Source organism: Ahaetulla prasina, chromosome 2 (assembly GCF_028640845.1).
Source record: "Ahaetulla prasina isolate Xishuangbanna chromosome 2, ASM2864084v1, whole genome shotgun sequence".
In the NCBI taxonomy this organism is placed as follows: Eukaryota; Metazoa; Chordata; class Lepidosauria; order Squamata; family Colubridae; genus Ahaetulla; species Ahaetulla prasina.
Window position 1 is genome coordinate 128,767,417 of NC_080540.1, and position 20,348 is coordinate 128,787,764.

Sequence of the window (20,348 nt, forward strand, 5' to 3'; positions counted from 1 at the left end):
TAGGTATCTAATGTCAGTATATTTAGATCTCGTTTTAACAGCTAAATCCGTTGCCATTTTAATAGCAGCTTGATTATCTTCAAAAACAACAATTGGATTATGTACACTTAAACCTATATCTAACATCAATTGTCTATAGTAGATTAATTCTGTGCACAATAAAGACAAACAGGAAAATTCAGCTTCCATTGTTGACAAACTTATGTGCTTTTGCCTGATAGATTTCCACCCAATTAATGTATTTCCTAACATTATTGCGATACCTGATGTAGATTTTCTCGTAGCTAAATCAGTAGCAAAACTAGCATCAGCATATGCAGTCAGTACAAGATCACAGTTAGGTTCTAGATATAAGGCAGTGGTGGGATTCAGCCAGTTCGCACCACTTCGGGAGAACCGGTTGTTAATTTTCTGAGCAGTTTGGCAAACTGGTTGTTGGAAGAAATCATTAGGGCAGAGAACCGGTTGTTAAATTAATTGAATCCCACCACTGATATAAGGTGTAATGCATTGTTAGCTTCAGATATCTCAGTATCCGTTTTGCCGCTTGCCAATGCCTTTCAGTTGGTTCTGCATTATATCTAGCTAATTGGTTAACACAATAGGAAATATCAGGTCTAGACCAATTACTAATGTAAGATAAACTACCTATCAAAGATTGATAAATCTCCCTGCTGAATACAGGACTTTGTATATCACCGTGTTTAAAATCCTGACCCATAGGTGTTTTTGCTGGTTTACACTGTTCCATATTGTAACGTTTCAGTAATAGGCTAATTTTACTAGCTTGGGAAAGTTTGTATAGTTGTTTTCTCAATATCGGGACCCAAATAGTGTTTAATATTGCCAAGATTTCGTATTTTGAATTTCTTCTGCAACAAAACAACAAGTTCTCTTGCTTCTTTTTCAGTTTTAGTTATAAGGGCAATATCGTCTGTAAACAAGAGTAAAAATGAAACCAAACCATCTTTCTCTTGTTTAAAGAGACATTTGTCGGCTATACTTGCTTTAAAACCTATGGCATTTAATTCTTTCACAATACATTTATTCCATTCAAATCCTGGTTGCTTCAGACCATAAAGACTCTTTTTTAATTTCCAGCAATCAGTTCTTCCATCCGTTCTAATTCCTAATGGTTTTTCATATAGATATCATAATGCAAAGGTGCATGTAAATATGCTGTTTCAACATCTATATGAGAACATCTATATTGCCTGTACACCGCCCTGAGTCCTTCGGGAGAAGGGCGGTATAGAAATCAAATAAATAAATAAATAAAATAAATAAATGAGTAATCTGATATTCATTTTTCGCTGCCCACACCAACATTGCTCTCAATGTGGTTGCTCTCAAACTGGGAGCAAAAACTTCATCATAATCTTTATCAGATTGAGCAAAGCCCTGAGCAACTAATTGTGCTTTATGGATTACAGTTCCATCAGCACTGGTCTTTAATTTATAAATCCATCTACAACCAATTAACTGTTCCCCTGGTGGTAACTTAACATTTTCATACACACCTAACTCGGTTAATGAATTCAGTTCTTTATCCATAGCTTCCTTCCAAGCTAACTGGTCCTTTTCAGGATACATCCTAACATCTTCATAGCTAGAAGGTTCTATGTTTATTTGACAAACAACATTCGCTTGATACCTATCAGGTGGACGCCTTACCCTTGTAGATCTTCTAGGTAATACAGGACTCATAACTGGTCTTTCATCTAATTCCTCCCCTAAACTTTCTTCTTCTTTTATAATAGATTCTACTTCATCTATTTCATTTTCAGGGGTGTTATTGAATATTTGGTTATTAATAATAACATTATCCTCCTTTCCGTAATTAGCTTGCTCAAGCTTATCCCAACCTTCATGCTCCAGCAATATTGCACTAGCACTACGATAAATACTAGTGGTACCTGGTGCCCAAAATCTAAATGATCTGTGATTAGATTCATATCCAACAAAAAACATTTTCCTAGCTCTTGGTTGTCCCTTTCGCCTTAATTGCGATGGTATATGAATCCAAGCAGGAGCACCAAATGTATGTAGGTAGCTTAGATTTGGTTTTCTACCATGCCAAAGTGTAAACGGTAATTCACCAGTAGATGAATTCACTACATTGTTTAACACATGGTTAGCACACATTATGGCTTCACCCCAAAGTGATTCTAGTAGACTAGAATCTGCTAACATAGATCTAGCCATGGCTTGCAGTGCTTGACCTCTGCGCTCTACATAAGAGTTATGTTGTGGTCTATAAGGGGCAGAACATTTTTAATACCTGCCTCCTGCAACATGTTCTCTAATCTAAGATTAGTAAACTCAGTACCATTGTCTGTTACTAAGCAAACTACCTTATGTTTCTGTTTCCTCTCGACAAATTTCAGCCAGTTTGCCATACACTGAAATGTTTCAGACTTTGTTTTCATTAAGTAACATTACAATTTTTAGAAACAATTCAAGATGGCCGACAAATCTTATATCCTTTCTCCTGCTATTTTCCGAATAACAACAACTCTGTGAGGTGAGTTGGGCTGAGAAAGAATGACTGCCCCCAAATCACCCAGTTGGTTTTCGTGTTTAAGGCAGGACTAAGAACGTGCGGTCTCCTGGTTTCTAGCCTGGTGCCTTAACCACTAGACTAAATTGGCATTTTGGCACTTTTAAGTCTTAGTGTTTTCCTCGTACAGTATATTTTCTTGCCTATTATGGAATAATTTATCTTGGCTTACATACGCTATCTTCCAACAATACTATTTATTCAAGAACCCAGTTTTACCAATGTTTATTGTCAATTGTCTTATAATCAAACACCAGGGCAAGTCCCCTAATGCCCTCCTGATGTTTTGGATTTCCATCTATCAAAGCAGCCTGCAGGGTCATTGGCAACGGTTTCTGGGAGATTTAGTCCCAAATATCTCCAGTGCTCAATTAGCCATCTCACTTACACTGTGTTATTTGTAAGCCTTCTATGTAGAGCTTTAGTTTAATAGTCACCAATACAAGTCAAAAGTAGATGAAGAATATGCTCAAAGGGTAAACTGGAAGGGCAATTTTCTTCCATTCTCTGCTTTGATAGAAGAAAGCTACTCATCTATGGGCCCTAACAGACTGCATTTGCTTCCTGAAAGTCTCCCCAAAAATCAGTTTAGCCCCATCCTGGCTTCTAAGTTCTGACAAGTCTCAAGGCCAAGACTTCTCAAAGGCTTGTTTCAGCTTTAAGAGCATCAGTGCATAATCCTGAGAAGAGGTGGAAGGGCCAGTCTTAATCACAGATCTTCTAATAAATTATGCATCCTTCCATCCTTCCCCAACCTTCTGTCTGCTACTCAGGATGGGTTATAGTCCTTGTTTCAAAATCCCAGCCAGCCTGGAAATGTGGTTGATAAAACCAGTGGTGGGTTTCAAATTTTTTTACTACCTGTTCTGTGGGTGGGCGTGGCATGGCTTGGTGGGTGTGGCTTGGTTTGGCTTGGTGGGTGTGGCATGGCTTGGTGGGCATGGCAGGGAAAGGATACTGTAAAATCTTCATTCCCTCCCCAATCAAGGGGAAGGATCCTGCAAAAATCCCCATTTCCTCCTGATCAGCTGGGACTTGTGAGGCAGAGAATAGATGGGGGCGGGGGCGGAGCCAGTCAGAATTTTTACTACCGGTTCTCCAAACGACTCAAAATTTCTTCTACCGGTTCTCCAGAACTGGTCAGAACCTGCTGAAACCCACCTCTGGATAAAACCCATGGTTAAAGTTCCAATGGTACTGCTACTATTGAATCATAGACTTGGATTTGAAAGGAGTTGGAAACCCACTTTAAAAAAAAAGGCAAAAATGGGGTACAGCTTGCTGAACCAAAGATGGATACAAAACTACACATATACTTTAAAAGAAAAGTATACTGGCAGTCAAATGTTTAGAACACAATGCAGAAAGAAAACTTACTTGCAAAAGTATTTGTACCAGGAAAAAAAAAAGCCTATTTGGGAAAAGCTACAAAAACATATCATGATGCCAAAATGAAAAAAAGAACAAACTGAAGGTTAGCAGGAAAAAAACCGAGACGACCAAATTTCTTTATCCAAGATGTTGATATTGAGCATCTAAAATAAGAGACAGATGTGTCAGTTTGTACCTTGCAGAATATGCTATTGAAATCCAACTTGTAGCAGCCCCACCCAGCATGGGCAATGTTTAAAGATAGTTGGATCTTTAGCCAGGCAGCATCTGGGAGCCTGGAGCTCTCTCACCTCTGAATGACACATAATTTTCAGTTGCAGCTTTCACTCCCTCCACTCTGTCTGACTACATTAAGATCAGAAACATAAGTTGGGCCCTGCCTGCATGTATCTGCTCCCATCCATATCTGTTGTAGTCTTTGGTTATGGAAGAGCTGTTATCTACCTTTTCCTATTGACCAGGTGATATGGGTGGCCTCTGAAAGCAGATGCCTCTCCCAACATATATTGGGATAGGTACCTGCTTTCCAGGACTGACCCATATCACCCGATCAGTCCTGGTGAGTTTGTCTCTGGACCAGTTCTTAGGTCTGTTCTTGGGTGTCTATAGAAAGTTCTCACCATCACTTTATTATCTTTCTCCTTACGCACACATCCTCACCTTCCAACTAATAACGTATATTTTTTTAAAAAATGACAATGGATTACTATTTCAGTCATTCCTTTCAAAATAGCCCTTGAGCAGCTCTGGCTGTTGAAACACTCAGCTGATAACATTATGGTTCTGATGGGAATTATAAATCTGTCAGAGCTCTTCCATATATACAGGAAAGGGTAAAAAAAATATTTTCAATACAGCCTGTGAGAAGAGAGGAAACATTTCATTCTCTGCACCTGGTGAATAAAGACACATAACTTCGTTTTCCATCTGGACTGTGAAGGAGACAGAAAAGTCCCTTTTGCATATTGCTCGGTATTATATACCCCCTGCCAAAGATTTCAGAATAATGTGCATATATTTCCAATGAAAGGAATGTAAGATGGCATTACAGTTCTCCCCCCCCCCACCCAACTTTGATCTTTCTGACAGTTATTGAAATTGTCAGTTAAAATGGGGCCTATAAATGCCTTTTAAAGTGGGGGAAAGATTAATATATTTGTCAAATAAAACTTTCTGAATAGTCTACAAGTAACACATTCGTGAAACTACAGGAGAAAACGCTAGCAGCAGAAATTCTAAGGTCCTGAGAACGGAAGGAACGGACTAGTATAATAAAAGAAAGGCTTAAAGTTACTTGCTTGTCCAGCTCTCCCCATTCCTCACTACCATCTTCTTGCAACACAGAGGCAAATGACCTTGTGAGTTAGAGACTATCTACCCTGAGCAGATTTCAACTTAGATACTCCTGAGAAACATTCAGAATGCCATCAACTGCACTACCTGTCCAAACTAAGCACAAGGCATGTCCCGTCCTTCCTTCATCTTATCCTGTAGTACATCATAGAGCTCTGGAATAATGTAAAAGTGGAGAAGAAATCCAACTTGTTTGGCTGGTTGCCCAACCTCTTACTGGAAAGAGCCAGCAAACCTGCAGACCGGGTGGAAATGCTTCATCTGCAGCTTACATTAGTCGACTGACATAAAATCATATTCAATCACAGTATTTCCAGTCTCCAGAAGTGTCCACTTTACATAGTGAATAAAGTCTACTAGCATGCTCCTTGTACAGGTGCTCTTTGATTTACAACCATTCATTAGCAACCGTTCAAAGTTAGAATGGCACAGAGTGACTTATGACCAATCCTCGCGCTTACAACTGTCATACATTCCCAGAGTCATGTGATCAAAATTCAGGTGCTTGGAAACCGGCATATTTTTACAATGTTTGCCGTGTCCTGGGGTCATATGATTGCCATTTGGAACCTTCCCAGCCAGTTTCTGACCACTGAGGGAGGATGAATTCTCTGAATGACATTATTTGATTAGCAGCTGCTGTGATCTGCTTAACAACTGTGGCAAAAAAAGGTTGTAAAAACCAGGCATGATTCACTTAACAACCACTTTGCTTAGCAATGGAAATTCTGGTCCCAGTTGGGGTTGTAAATGGAGGGTTACCTGTATGATGAGGTATGCTTTGTCACAAAGGACTTAAAAACAAAGACCAGATTGAAAGGGATTTAGGAAATCTCTTTCTCTTAATATCTTGTTTCCCAATACAGCAGATGTTAGAGAAATAATTATTGCAGTACGTCTACAGTGGGTCTTTATTGGTGAATTGGGTAAGCATGCCATGAATATGTTTTGAACATGTCATTTACTTTGCTGTCTCATATAGACCTCTACTTCAAAGAAAGGAACTTTGAATGTCAGGAATTCACATATTTTTCATTCTGAGAATTTCTGAACACAGTATCCAGGAAGATAAAATATTAATAGAAGGACAACTTAAAGCACTGATGCGCATCTAAATTATAGTGGAAGTGTATCCAGTGAGACATTATCCTGTGTGAATAAAGGAGTTGATAAAAAGGAAACAAGACAGATTAGGAAGGATGCACTGACTAGGAACAATGGCAAAGTCTACTACATCTGTAGTATTAGGTTAGAGAAGGCAAGTTTAATAACCTGGAAATCTTAGGAAAAAAATATAGTTATAGCCGTTAAATTTATATACCACCCAATAATGCTTTACAGCACTCTCTGAGCTGTTTACAATGTCAGCATATTGCCCCCAACAATCTAGATCCTCATTTTACCGACCTCAGAATGATGGAAGGCTGAGTCAACCTTGAGCCGGTCAGGATCGAACTCCTGGCTGTGGGCAGAGTTAGTCTGTAATAGTGCATTCTAACCACTCTGCTACCACAACTCCCCCATATCTTCCCATAACCACTATTGCCGAATATACTAAGATCCAAGAAGCAAAGTAATATCGGAAACATACCTAATATCTTAGCATTCTGAAAGCAGAGGAAAAAAAATTGAGAAGGAAAATTTATGTTAAACAAGATTATCAGACTGGGATGAATAAGAGTTGACCTACCACTAGATGGCAGCAAATTGTTAGGAGGGGGGTGTTTCTATCACTCTGCTGCCATCCAACAATCTCCCTAAATTTTACATTGCAAGGATAGCTCTTAGGAAAAGAAAATATGAAAAAATATACTGTTAGTTTGTGGGTGTTATATCCAACCAGAGTGGAAGAGAAGTCTTAGCATAGTTATTTAAGGCACTTCTGATCTGTGAGATACTATTCTTTTCCCATGTGGTACATAAATGTATAGAAGCAGCTGTTAGAAGTAGCAACAGAGTCTCTGGATGAAGGCATTGGGTGGCATCTAATAGCCACCCTTTGCCATTTCTCAGACATTTTTCTCCAAGATAAGAGGCATCTGTTTTTCTACTTTTTTCTCCAAGGGCTTGAGAATAACTTTCACATTTCTCTTGGTGGTGATTTTTGCTTATTTTATTGCTAGAGGTAGTACAGGTTACTCCTGCTGGGGTTTTTGCTTCCTGCTAGGTTTCTTTCCATAATTCTCCCTTCTCCCTGACTAGCTATATTTTCTAGTCTGAAAAAAAACTCATTAGAAGGGAATTCCTTTGGGTTTTAATTGGGAGAGATGACAGTACAGTAAAGACAAACCTTTTACACATAAGTCTTAACCAAGGACAAATTCTTTTTTGAAAGGGAGTTGGAAAGCAAACCCCTTCCCTCAAATCTGAAGACTGAGAACTGAAAGAGAACTCGCAAACAGAAACCCAAAATGTGTCACTATACCCTAATAAGAAGTCATGTGAGAGGCAAAGCTCTGAAGCATGGAAAATCATATGACCGTGAGGAACAGTGGCCCACTCTTCGCACCCTGGGGCCCATCCTTGTTGCTGCGGTAAAAGGACTTGCTTGTTGAGTGTCACAGCTTTGAAACAGTAATGTGGTTGGATGCCACATTTATGAATGATAAGCAGTCCGAGAAAGGAAAACAGGAAGGAAAGGGGTTAGTTCTGTTTAAGGCTTTTTTAAGAGAGTCACTTTGATACAATGGCTAAGGCATCACACTAGGAACTGGAAGAGAATGGGTTCCAATCCTGTTTTGGGAAAAAGCCAGCTGGATGATTTGAGGCCAGTCACTGTTTCTCAGCCCTAAGAAGAGGGCAATGGCAAATCACTTCTGTAAATCCTTGCCAAGAAAACTGCAGGGATTTATCCAGGCACTTGCCAGGAATCAACCCTGTCTCAAAGGCATTCACACACACAGTGGAAGCTCAGGTAAAATTCTGGATATTTACAAGACAGAAGGCAATGCCTCCCCCCCCACCGCCCCCCCAATCCAGCATAGTTACCATGAGCTGAAGGATCTGTCTTCCCTGAAGCTGTGGAAAACAAAAGAATGCACAGGAGAAACAGATGGGTGCAAATATTATTGCTGTCAAACAGGGATGCCTTTGAAGATTAATTGAAGATTACTTGCTTGAGAGTGGCTGTTAAGAGTAGATTTAACCTTTTTGATAATCTGGAAAAGAGGGCTTGTGTCTCTTTTTTCCACACTTCAGTTATCTCTTCCCCATGCCTCAAGTAGTTTCTCTGTCTGTGTGTTCGTGTGTGTGTCTATGTGTGTATTTGTGTATGTCTCTCTCTCTCTCTCTCTCACACACATACACATTCCTCTGCTCTTTCTCCAAACAGCTAACATCAGATTTCATTCATTTGATCCTGAGGGTTGGGTTGTTTGCTACTTCTGCTTTGTATGAGGAGTATATGGTATATGTCTGCTTCTGTTTCATGTGTTAGTGGAGTATAGACAACAATGGTTAGTATGCAGGTAGTCTTCAACTTACGACAACAATTGAGCCCAAAATGCAATTTGCTAAAAGAGAAATTTGTTAATGGGGAATTTCCCCCCATTTTAGGACCTTCCTTGCTACAGTTGTTAAGTGGAATCATTATAGCTGTTAAGTTAGTAGCACAGTTGTCGAGCGACTCTGGCTTCCCCTCTTGAATTTGCTTGTCAGATCGCAAAAGCTGATCACATGATCCCAGGACACTGCAACCACCATAAATATGGATTGACAAGCATCTGAATTTTGATCATGTGACCATGGGGATGATGAAACACTTGTAAGGGTAAAAAACGTTCACAAATCATTTTTTCAGTGCCATTATAACTTTGAACGGTCACTTAATGAACTGTTGTAAGTCAAGGGCTATCTGTATTCAGACGGTATCAACTGATTTTTGTACATGAGTTCCCTTATTTACAAGTAAATTTATGGGGATTGTCCCATTTATGGGAATTTACCTTTGGGGCAGTGTAGCTTTTAGGAGGAACACACACTTGCACACATGCATACTTTTATCAAAGTATGCAACCCACACAAATTATTGTGCCAACCTGGTATGGAGAAGAAATTGGTGTTGTGTAAGATCATTTGTGTGTTTGTATTTTTTTCTGTTTACATTTCCTTTTGAAATATGCAACTCAGTTTGAGGAAAAAAACCAAACCAAAGCAAACAAAGATACCAGTGTATTGATGAGCAGAGTTGAGGAAACTATAAAATGCAAAATACTTCCTTTTAAACATGGCAATCTTGCCCAAGTGATGACCATGGGGAAAAAAACAAAACCAATTGCTACAAAATTACATTGAAAAGCCAAGGAGGAATGGGGTAGCAAAGTGAGAAATTTGAAACATATTTAAAACGCAATATACTTAAAATACTTTAGTTCCCTTTCTTACTTAAACAAAAAGCACTCAGAACTAACATAAATAACAAAAGCAAGATTTTAAATAACAGCATTCACTCAAAGTATCGTAAAACCTACAGTCTAATTTCAAAAATAAAAACAAATATTTTGAAATATTGCCCAAACAATGTGCTTCACCCCCTTCAGGCAAAGTAATGAGAGATAAGCAGCTCCATCCCCTGTAAGGAGAAAGGAATGTCACCTTAAGTAGGGGGAAAAAACCATCATTCCTAAAAAAAGACCATTGATTTGATCAAATAGGGGTACTTCTTTAAGTCTTGCAAGGTAAGACTGTGTGTTAAAGGAATTACTGTGACAATGGGAATAGATCACTTGAAATGAGACTTTGGCCTTCAACAGTTCAATCAGATCATTTCAGATCACAAGAGATGTCAAACCAGATTTAGAGAATGTGCGTCCATGCACACCTGTGCTGTAAGCCCTGCTGTGCTGGTGTAAACAAAACCTAATACCATTTGGTATTAATTTCAGCCCCAGTCCTTCACTTTCCCAAACTATAGAGCTGGGAAGCCTCTGAGTTCAAATTCTCTTATCCTGTTTCACAGTCATTCCTATTTATTAAAAGTAACGTGAACTAAAGTGGTTAGCTGGAAGTCCCTGACCACTAGATTTAGTGTACAATTGGCTGCAAAAGAAAGCCAGTCTTCTTTTTAAAAAGTATTTCTGAGCCTGTGTATTTGGAGTGTTGTATTTAGGGTTTTTTACTTTTCTAAGCAACCCAAAAGTTACCATGAGAGAGTTGGGCAGCCATATTTTTTTAAATCAATAAGTAACAATAATTTTTAATGATAAAAAATACTCATCTTGCATGTTCTGTCTCCTGATTTTGCAGTCCTAGACAATGCAGAAATCATTAGAAGTTCAGGCACAAACATCTGACAGGACACATTATAAGACAAAAGCCACTATTCTTACAAGGCCAATACAATCAAAGAGACAGATATTCCTGCCAGAGCCGAAGCACTAGCTTGTCTTGTGGCTAGAAAATAAGCAGCTTTCTTTGATGCCATTCACTGTCTAATACATTAGACTAGTTCTCCCTTCAACTTTCCCTGGCCTTAATTGGCCTCTGTCCAACAGCATTGTTTAGTGCCTTAAAATAACCCACTGCAGGGAAGGGAGGGAACCTTTGAGGTGCAAAGTTGAGGATAGCTAGAAGAATTTCGGCCTTAGTTGAAGCTCCGATTTATTTGCACTGTCCCAGCAAGCGAGGTATTGTCTAGCTCAGAGGTCTCCAACCTTGGCTACTTTAAGCCTGGAGGACTTCAACTCCCAGAATTCCCCAGCCAGCAAAGCTCCCAGGGAATTCTGGGAGTTGAAGTCCTCCAGGCTTAAAGTAGCCAAGGTTGGAGACCCCTGGTCTAACTGTACTCTAGTTTATGGTAACAATTGCAGACTTTGTTTTGCAGCCTTTCCCCTGAACCTATCTGAGAAATCCATCTGTGTTTTTGTTTTTGTTTTTTTCATCCTGATAAACAAAATAGAGAAGCAAGACGTTGCATGTTATACTTTAAACGAGCGGGCAATGTTTACCCACGATCAACATTAATGAGCAGCGTTCAAGCATTTGTGAGATGCGTAATGGGATAAGGATGAAGGACACAGCGTAGCTGTCAACTATACTTGACTTGGGATTCCTAAAATAATATCAGCGTGCAGCGCTGATTGTTTTTCCTGATCTTGTTGGCAAAACAGAGCATTGGATAGGACTTGATTGGCAAGTTCAGAGGGCCACAGAGTGCATGACTACAGCAATTCCGAGCTGTAATGAGTAACTTTTTCCACCCAGCTCACAGAAGGCTGAAACCTGATCTAGATGTATGGCACAGCAATGAAATTCCACCCCCCCCCTTCCACGGCCAGTTGTAATGCACCACAGATTTGAAGCTTTTGAATAGGGAAGCAGGGAATTCTGGGAGAAGCAGCCTCGACACATCTAAAGGGCATCCGGCTGGGGAAAGCTAATGTTTTATGCAGATAGCGCTGCTGTTGCAGCCTTTAAACACTAACTGATCACTGCACTTTTGCCTGGTCGCAGTCACATGAAAAGCCACAGCCTATGGGAAGCACAGCTTGAAGTTGGCCCAATCCCTAAAGAAAACCTGCCTGTTATTGCCGGAACAAGCGGTGTACGCATTAATCCTAACTGAATGCTCAGGGTACCCACCCGCGGCCTTTGCTTTGCTAGCTAAAGTTGCCGCTCAGCAGGCAGCCAGGTTGAGAATAGACTGTATTCCTGTTCTTCTGTGTTAAATAGGCAGGGCTAAGGAAAGAATAAGGCTTAAAACCATTGTACAAGGTACTCTGTGTGAATGAGCCTGCCAGCTTCTATTGCCTCTCTGAGGAAAGTAGCTTCCTCTCCATGCTGGTTCATTTAAACACCTGGGCAGATCCAACCTCAAAGAGAGAAGAAATAAGTATATTTTTTTTGTAAAAATATAATATATAATATATAATAAAATATAATATAATATATAATATATAAAAAATGAATTAACCAAAAGAGATCAGTAAGAATATAGCCGTTAGGCCTCCCTCTTAGGCAGCAAATGCTTACCTTATGCATTTGTGTGTGGGGAGCAGAGGTGGGTTTCAGCAGGTTCTGACCAGTTCTGGAGAACCAGTAGTGGAAATTTTGAGTAGTTCGGAGAACCGGTAGTAAACGTTCTGACTGGCCCCGCCCCCTTCTATTCGCTGCCTCCCAGGTCCCAGCTGATCGGGAGGAAATGGGGATTTTGCAGTAACCTCCCCCTGGAGTGGGGAGGGAATGGAGATTGTACAGTATCTTTTCCCTGCCACGCCCACCAAGCCACACCCATCTAGCCATGCCATGCCCACCAAGCCACATCCACAGAACCCGTAGTAAAAAAAATTGAAACCCACCACTGGTGGGGAGTGTGTGTGTAAAGCATACTAGGACTGAATTTAATCAACTCTGTGTTTGCATTTCCACAGATCTTAGACTACTATACTCTAGCTAGCAGGAACATTCAGGCAACCAGGGGAATGTTTGCTTGCCCCTGAACTAATTTCAGTATTCCTGGTAGTCCTTCAGGTCATTGTTTGAAGACAAATGGGTGGCATTTAGGATAAATGGAAGGATTTACACTATTTTCAGGCCAATTTTCTGTATCCTGAATGTGTGTTAGAAAAGGGATAAATCTATTGAGCTTTCCTAAAGCCTAACACATAATGCTGAAAAGTAAAAATATTTGCAAATGAGTGGGCTTGCGCTTTTTAACAGGTACAGAGGTAAGTTATATAAGAAAAAAAAATCCAATTATAGAAAGAAAGAAAAAAGCAGAACATGGCATATAAAATATGTATTTGGATCCAGCTTTGGGTTTCCTCTACATTTTATATTGCACTCTGTAGCAATTACGGTAGCCCTGAAACTGGGAGCAAAACATAGCCACTCAGAGCCCTTTGCCTTGCAAAAGCCAGAAGGGTTAAAGTCCTTGGAATATAAAAGGAAGAATGTGGAACAGGGGACTTGGCCAGTGGTTAACTCAATCAAGAATCTGCTAGTTACCATAATACTAGACATAAAAGGAGCCAAAAAAAAAAAAGAGTAGGCATTGTACAAAGGAAAGCCTACACAGAGCGTCATCTGTCAAGTTGTGTCAGTTGTGACTGTGTAGAGACAGTTGCCTGATAACTCTGAACAATCAAAATATATCTTCAAAAAAACCCAGCTCTTTAGGTTGAATTAATCAAAGGGATGGTTGCATGCATATTCGGCAGACAACTTGATTTGTCTGTGACTCACAGCTTAATGTGTGTGCAAGATAGTGTTTGAGGAGACAGTGATGATACCCACGGTGTTTGATCTCCAATGACTCATACATCACATGCAAAGTTGCCCAGGATAAATCTGCATGTGTGAACTAAATCTGAAGAAAGTCAATGTAATATGCAGGGGAGGAGGACACAACCCTGATTGGATCTGTGTCTCTGAAGCATCCATATCCATGCAAACTAAGGTTGTCCCAAGGAAAGGATTGGAATACACATTCAAAGAATGACCATACGTTCAGCTGTTTTGTGCACACAGTATTCAGAACCTTTATGGCCACTCCATATCAAATACAAAGCCTGTCATAAAATACAGTATTCCTGATAATGCCTGCATCATGGTATATGGAAGTAGCTAAATGCTTAGGACAGAGCTGTTTTAATCCCTCCCCACAATCCACTTCCTATAAAAATGGGGTACGCTGATCTTATCAGTAGCAAGGTCTCTATACATATTTGTTTTTAATCAACAAGATGTAGCTCTCATTTTTATGCTTATTTTTTCCATTGTCCTCTTAAAAATTAAAATATAAGAAGTATATTTTGAAAGAAAAGGTTTAAGGAAATATAAATCAAAGCGAAGAGCGACCATATCATGAGGGGAAAAAATACGTCTGGGTCCTCCTGACCCTTATGCTAACAAAAACAAGTTTCAAGCCGGGAAGGAAGGCCTGCTACTGGGAAGTGAAAATCTTACACTCCGAATGAACTTTCGTAGAATCTGTCACAATACGCACTGCAACATAAACTGAAATCCAGGAAACCTTTCTTTGTAAGGAACTTGATCCATGTTTCCTAGAATCTACACCTCATCGCAGGAGGAGTAGAAACAACCTTATGGTAGGCTTCAATCAGGGCTTATGCAACAGATGAAAGGCTTCCATATAAGGGCACAGACGGCAGCACCTGCCAAACGACTATCAAACACGGGTGACGCCAAGTTCTTGGACCACACCAGCCAACTGAGACCAGGTTTCTGAAGTGCCAGGGATGGGATAGCATGTAATGATCGCTGAAAGCGTTACCAAGTGCCATCCTTGAAGCCATTGGGTGCTTTTTGCACTTCTTCAGCTTCCTATTGGTTGACATTCTGTAAGGCTATTTTCAGACTTGATGTTAGCTTACTTTTCAGCTTCTCTCTGCAGCCCCCTCCTCCAGCCCTCTTCACAGTACTTTTGGGCACAAGGTTTTGAACAAATATCCAGCCAAGGTTTCATAACATTATGTCAACTCCTGCTCTTATAGGGACAGCAAGACTCCCACCAATTGTGGTGTGTCCCAGACGTACCAACAAGAGAAAAACAAACACAAGGCCGATACATAACTTTTGAACGTTGAAAAACATTGATCGTACCATCTTGCGAATTCTTACAACCACTTGTAAGCTGTTCCTATTGCAAGTTAGAACAAAATGGTGGTGGTCATGGTAATAATCTACTTGCCAAAAGTCACCTGAAGAGGTCCCACAGAATGGTGGACTTATTTTTCAGACTCAAAACCCTACTTCATCAAGGGGCAAGATATTTAGAAGGCTAGGAAGTCTTTGTGGTTTGGAGCATCCTCACCACAAGGAAGTTTTTTTCTTTTCTAAAAGATGCAAGCCAGTCCTAAGAGTGTATAGTGAAGGTGATGGAACTTGCAAAGATGGCTCAACAGATAGCCTCGATTAGAGAAAAGACAGTAAAGTTTAATGCCTATTGGAAACCCCCTTTGGACTTGTACGAAACAGAAAAAAACAGAAATTATGACAAATGTATTTGTCAATTAGAATAATAGAAAAAAATTGAGTTATATGGTAACTATAGTTTCTTTTAAATTTATGCCTATAACTATTGTAGAACAAAGACAGAAAATTTTCTCTCTCCCACACCCTGTACTTTTGGCATTGTTTGTTCTTTCTTTCCTTCCTTCATCTTAAATATTAGTGTTTTAAATAATCTTTCTTATTTAAAAAGCCAATAAAGTTATTATTTTTAAAAAATGAGCCATTCCTAGCATATGATTTCCAGATCATGACTGTATTCTTTTTATGCCCTTATTTCAGCTCATAACATCAGCCAGGTTAAGCTGCATTTAGGCCTGATCCCTTTCTATATTGACAATACAGGTGACTGTGGTACCATCAGCAAGCTTAATTAAAAGGCTCCTACTGCCATTACCCAGGTTACTACTGAAGTATTTCCTAATATGGGCCCATGACTAACTCTTGAGGAATGCCACTTCTGACTTATTTAAAACACGAAAGCACTTTGTTCTCCTTACTAATTTCTTTCCAGTTGCACAATATCTGCACAAAATGTCTGAATTTACAAGTGTAAATAGTAACAGTAGTTTTCCATTCTTCAACAGATCAGTTGGTTTGCTGAACCAAGGAAGCGATGGCTTTTCTCCACAAGGTGCTTAATGTAAACTTTGATTTGGTGTTATCCAAAGCAAGAACTCCACCCACTGCCTTGATGAATAGAAACCGTCCAGTTTAAAAAAATAAAAATAGTCCTTGACTTAAAACCACAATTGAGCCCAAAATTTCTGTTGCTAAGTGAAACATTTGTTACATGAGTTTTGCCCTACTTTATCACTTTTTTTTTTGCCATAGTTAAGTGAATACTGCAGTTAAGTTAGTAATCAGGTTGTTTAGTGAATCTGGCTTCCCCATTGACTTTGCTTGTCAGAAGGTCACAAAAGGTGATCACGTAGCCCCAGGACACTGCAACCGTCATAAATACAAACCAGCTGCCATGTGGGCAAATTTTGATCCCATGGCTATAGGGATCCTTGCCATGGACACGAGCGTGAAAAATAGTCATGTCACTTTTTTCAGTGCCATTGTAACTTCGGTCAGTAAATGGAACTGTTGCAAATCAAGGACCACTTGTGAACCACATGGACCCAAACATTTTGCCCTTGCAGGATCCATTCCATAAATATTTAATCACACATTCACTTATTTTGACATTTAACCATCAAATCTAGCCTCCTAACCAACCTATTCTCTCATAGTTCTAAGCACAGATGCTTGGCAATCAATTTGATTTTGAAGTTGAAGATTCTGGAGACCAGTTTTTTTTAAAAAAAATCTGATAGGGTGTAATTCTAAATAAATGCTTTGTAATGCAACTTACTGAAATATTTTAATAGCCCGATACTTCTAAAAGGTGGAATTAGAATTTCAAACTTGAAGCTCCAGGACATTGTTCTCAGCAACGAATTCCTCATCCACAACATCATAATTATGACACTGGATATTACAGTAAGGAAGATTTTCTGCTTGTCTCTCTCTTACACACACGCATACTTGAAGCAAGATGTGCAGGGAAAGCCATAATATTACCATTTAGATGCAGTAGCACCTTATTCTAATAGTAATTCAAATGCAAGAGACAGGGAGAGAGAATTAGATGACAGAAATTAGCAGGCTTCAGAGAACATTGAAGCAAAATAGATAGGAAAAGCCTCAAATAACGTAAAGTGGTCTGAAATCTCAATGGCCACAATACATCAAATAAATTTAAAGGGAAGAAGGATGCAGCTAAATGCAGAGTGGTGCATAAAATGGGATACGCCACATAACACATCCTAAACAAAGGCACTTTATATTGCATCCATTTATCACAAGCCCCATCAATATATGTACATTCTTGGGAAAGTCTTTCATTGCTTATATAGTTACAAATATTTCTATTTTTTCAAAGGAAAATTTGGTTTATTTCTACAGCATAAGCCTGGATGACTAAAACCCTCCTTGCCATTTTACCCGTTGACAAAGTACAACAAAGCCATCCAAGGGTATAACAGACAGAAGCCAAACGTCTTATAATACAATACAACCAGCCAGTTTGTCTTCTTTCCTTCCCAAAATACCTTTTGCCACAGCTGTTCACTGATGCTTTCAAAGAGCAATAAGCAGTCCATTAGCAACAGCTGCCCAGTTAACTCTTGTTTACACACTGTGCTGCATTGTAATTTATCAGCTGCTTCTTGAACCTGGACACAAAGAATCATCCTGAATCTCCTTTGTGAATAGAATAAGGAAACATCTTCTTTAAAGATATGTGGACTTCAGCAGTCCAAAGCTCTGTGTTATGGTAACAAACACCGGCTGGTCTCCTTGCTGTCACATTTTATGTCCATTGAAGCTTCTGTTGCAATTTAAAACATATTGTATGTTGGGGGGGGGGGAGAGAAGAAATATGGTTATTCAGCTTAGTCTAACTCAGAGGTTCCCAATCTTTTTCGCCCGCGGCTCCCCCGGAAATCCGACCTGCAACTGCGCATGCGCACCAGACGCGCCCGCGGCTCCCCGGAAATCCGACCTGCAACTGCGCATGCGCACCAGACGCCCCAGAAATGGCGCATCAGCGCCGGACCCAGCGGGCGCAGATATTCCGCGGCGCCCCCATGACGATAGCGCGGCTCCCTGGGGAGCCGCGGCTCACAGTTTGGGAATCACTGGTCTAACTGCTTGTAACACCTTGGTGGCTGGTCTAGGCAGAAGATCTGAAGTTTGCATCATCAAGGCTCTATTGTGGGAGGGAGGCCATGTATGTTCACATGGTCCTTGGTATGAGAAGCAAACCATGACTTAGAGAAGTTACCTCTGAGCACATACCCACTCTCCCATGCTCGCAAATCCTAATTGAATGACAGAAACAAGTGTAAAATGTACACCAGAGTTATGTAAGTCAACAAGCCATTTCGACAAGCATGCAATCACAGAAAGCAGTCCCTTCTGCCCCATGTTATGCAGCTGTAGGAATTTAGCACCCACCCCCCTCCTAGAAGAATGAAATATTTTAGAAAATATTTAAAAGGCAGAATATATTTCCCTGGATGAGAAATGGAGAAACGTGTTTTAAAGACAAAGCAGCTTCCTGACTCCCCCCCCACCTTTGTCAATGGGCCATTAAAGCCTCAACCAAGCTCACTCAATCCCCCCATCATTTGCAACACAATAGAACAGAAACTTACCACATGGCAAGGCTCAGGCAAGCTTGAGGGACAACCTACAATGTTAGCTAAGACCCCTAGACCACCTGGGAGTTTGACAACCAATCAGGATACTCTTCCTGTGTCCCAGAAAGTTCAAAGCTCAGAAAAAGCATAAAGCCAGGGAGCACACAGGATCTCAGCCCTTTTCTGTTCAGGATCTCAAGCCATGTGATCCTGGCCACCATTAAAGCATCTTTCCAAGCAGCCTCCATGTTTCCAGTGTCTTTGTCCCCACTTGGAACTGAACCCAGATGGATATTTCTTCCAACACAGCAAAACTTTTTCGCTTGCAGCACACGGGCAGACGAGGCTACAAACACATTTAGACAAGCTACAGTTTTCAGCCTCCTTGGCCTACACGATGAGCTGACAGCATTCATTTCAAGCCACAGACCAGCAGAGCTGAGAACCAAGGCTCTGCTCCGGTTCATTCAGCTATTACTGCGGCCTTAGAACCATGTTTTCAGGCTTTTATGTTAAATCCAGGTCACCAAAATCGACTTTCAACTGACATAAGGCGATTAGGCAAAATGTTAACATTATTACAGAAATTCAACTTTTGGCTCTTCACTTCTTATTCGAACGTTATCACCTCTGGACGTCAACATGCTGCCTGGGGGACAACAATCTGCCTGCCAACAAGATCCTCAGCACTTGCCAAAATCCCTTCTCTACTGAATTTTAAATCATTTGAATTGAAAATAATGCACAGGAAGCTGGCACCCTCAAAGCAAAGCAACAGCATAACCAGCACTTTCAACAATGCTTCTGGGCCCCACCTTATTCCCACAAGGATTGTTAAAAAATAGAATGGGGAGAGCTATGCTTTCCATTACAAAGACATTTTGTGATTGGCCACACTCAAGGAGGCAGCTGGTTTGACAGCACCATTCATCCCCTCTCAGAATTGCTGAGATGCCGCTAGTCTGAAAAGACTGAAGATCCCTTTCAATCAAAGGTAGACAACTGATAATATATGGATGCATCAATGTTGTCCCTCTACATTGTAGTCAAAATACTCCCTGAGGGATGAAGCTGAAATTCTCAAACCCACCTTTCTTCTTTGGGTGATGTAGGTAGGGTGAAAGGTTGGTTTTAAGGGTGAAATTAAATTTTTAATACTTCAGGAAGTTTAAGGCACCCAATGCACCCCTTGCTAAGGGAAGCTCAGTCACTACAAGATGTCATCTAGACTCTGGGGAAAGAATTATGTCAGCTTTGGAGGTAGCACATAGTTTCCTGGTGGGACCACAGGAAACTTTTTAAAACAAAAAGAAAAGAAAAAAACCCAACAACTCAACAAGGGCAAAGTGCCACCACTCCCTCTGGCCTTCTCTGTAGGTTACTGGGTTATTCAGTTTCTTCACTGTTGGCTCTTCCTGATCCTTCCTGGGAGGACTCCTCTGTTAAATTGTTCAGGCTAAAGAATGTGGCAGCAAAGTGTTTATTTTTTTAAAAAAAAACCTGCAATGTAATAGTAATTCTTAAGGAATGCAAATGTAATACTGACAACAGTTGGCTTGTATCACAAACTCAGCTGGCAGTTGCAATGTTACCTGTTGTCTTCTTATAAATTCTTAATTATGAGATTTAAGAGACAGCTTCTATTTTTACGTTGAGGGTCTCCAGCAACAAATAATTGAAAGGACAAAAAACAAGGACCAGTCAGATTAAAAAAGTGTTTTTTTATTTTTAAATTAATAAAAAACCTTCAACCTGTTTAAGCAAGATTCTGATTTTAAAACCTAAAAAATGTAGAACCTCAACTCTTAGCCTGCCACTGGATTGAAGGGAGCGTTCGGGAGCCTTCCTTCAACAGATCCATCTTCTATAATAGCTTGTGTCTC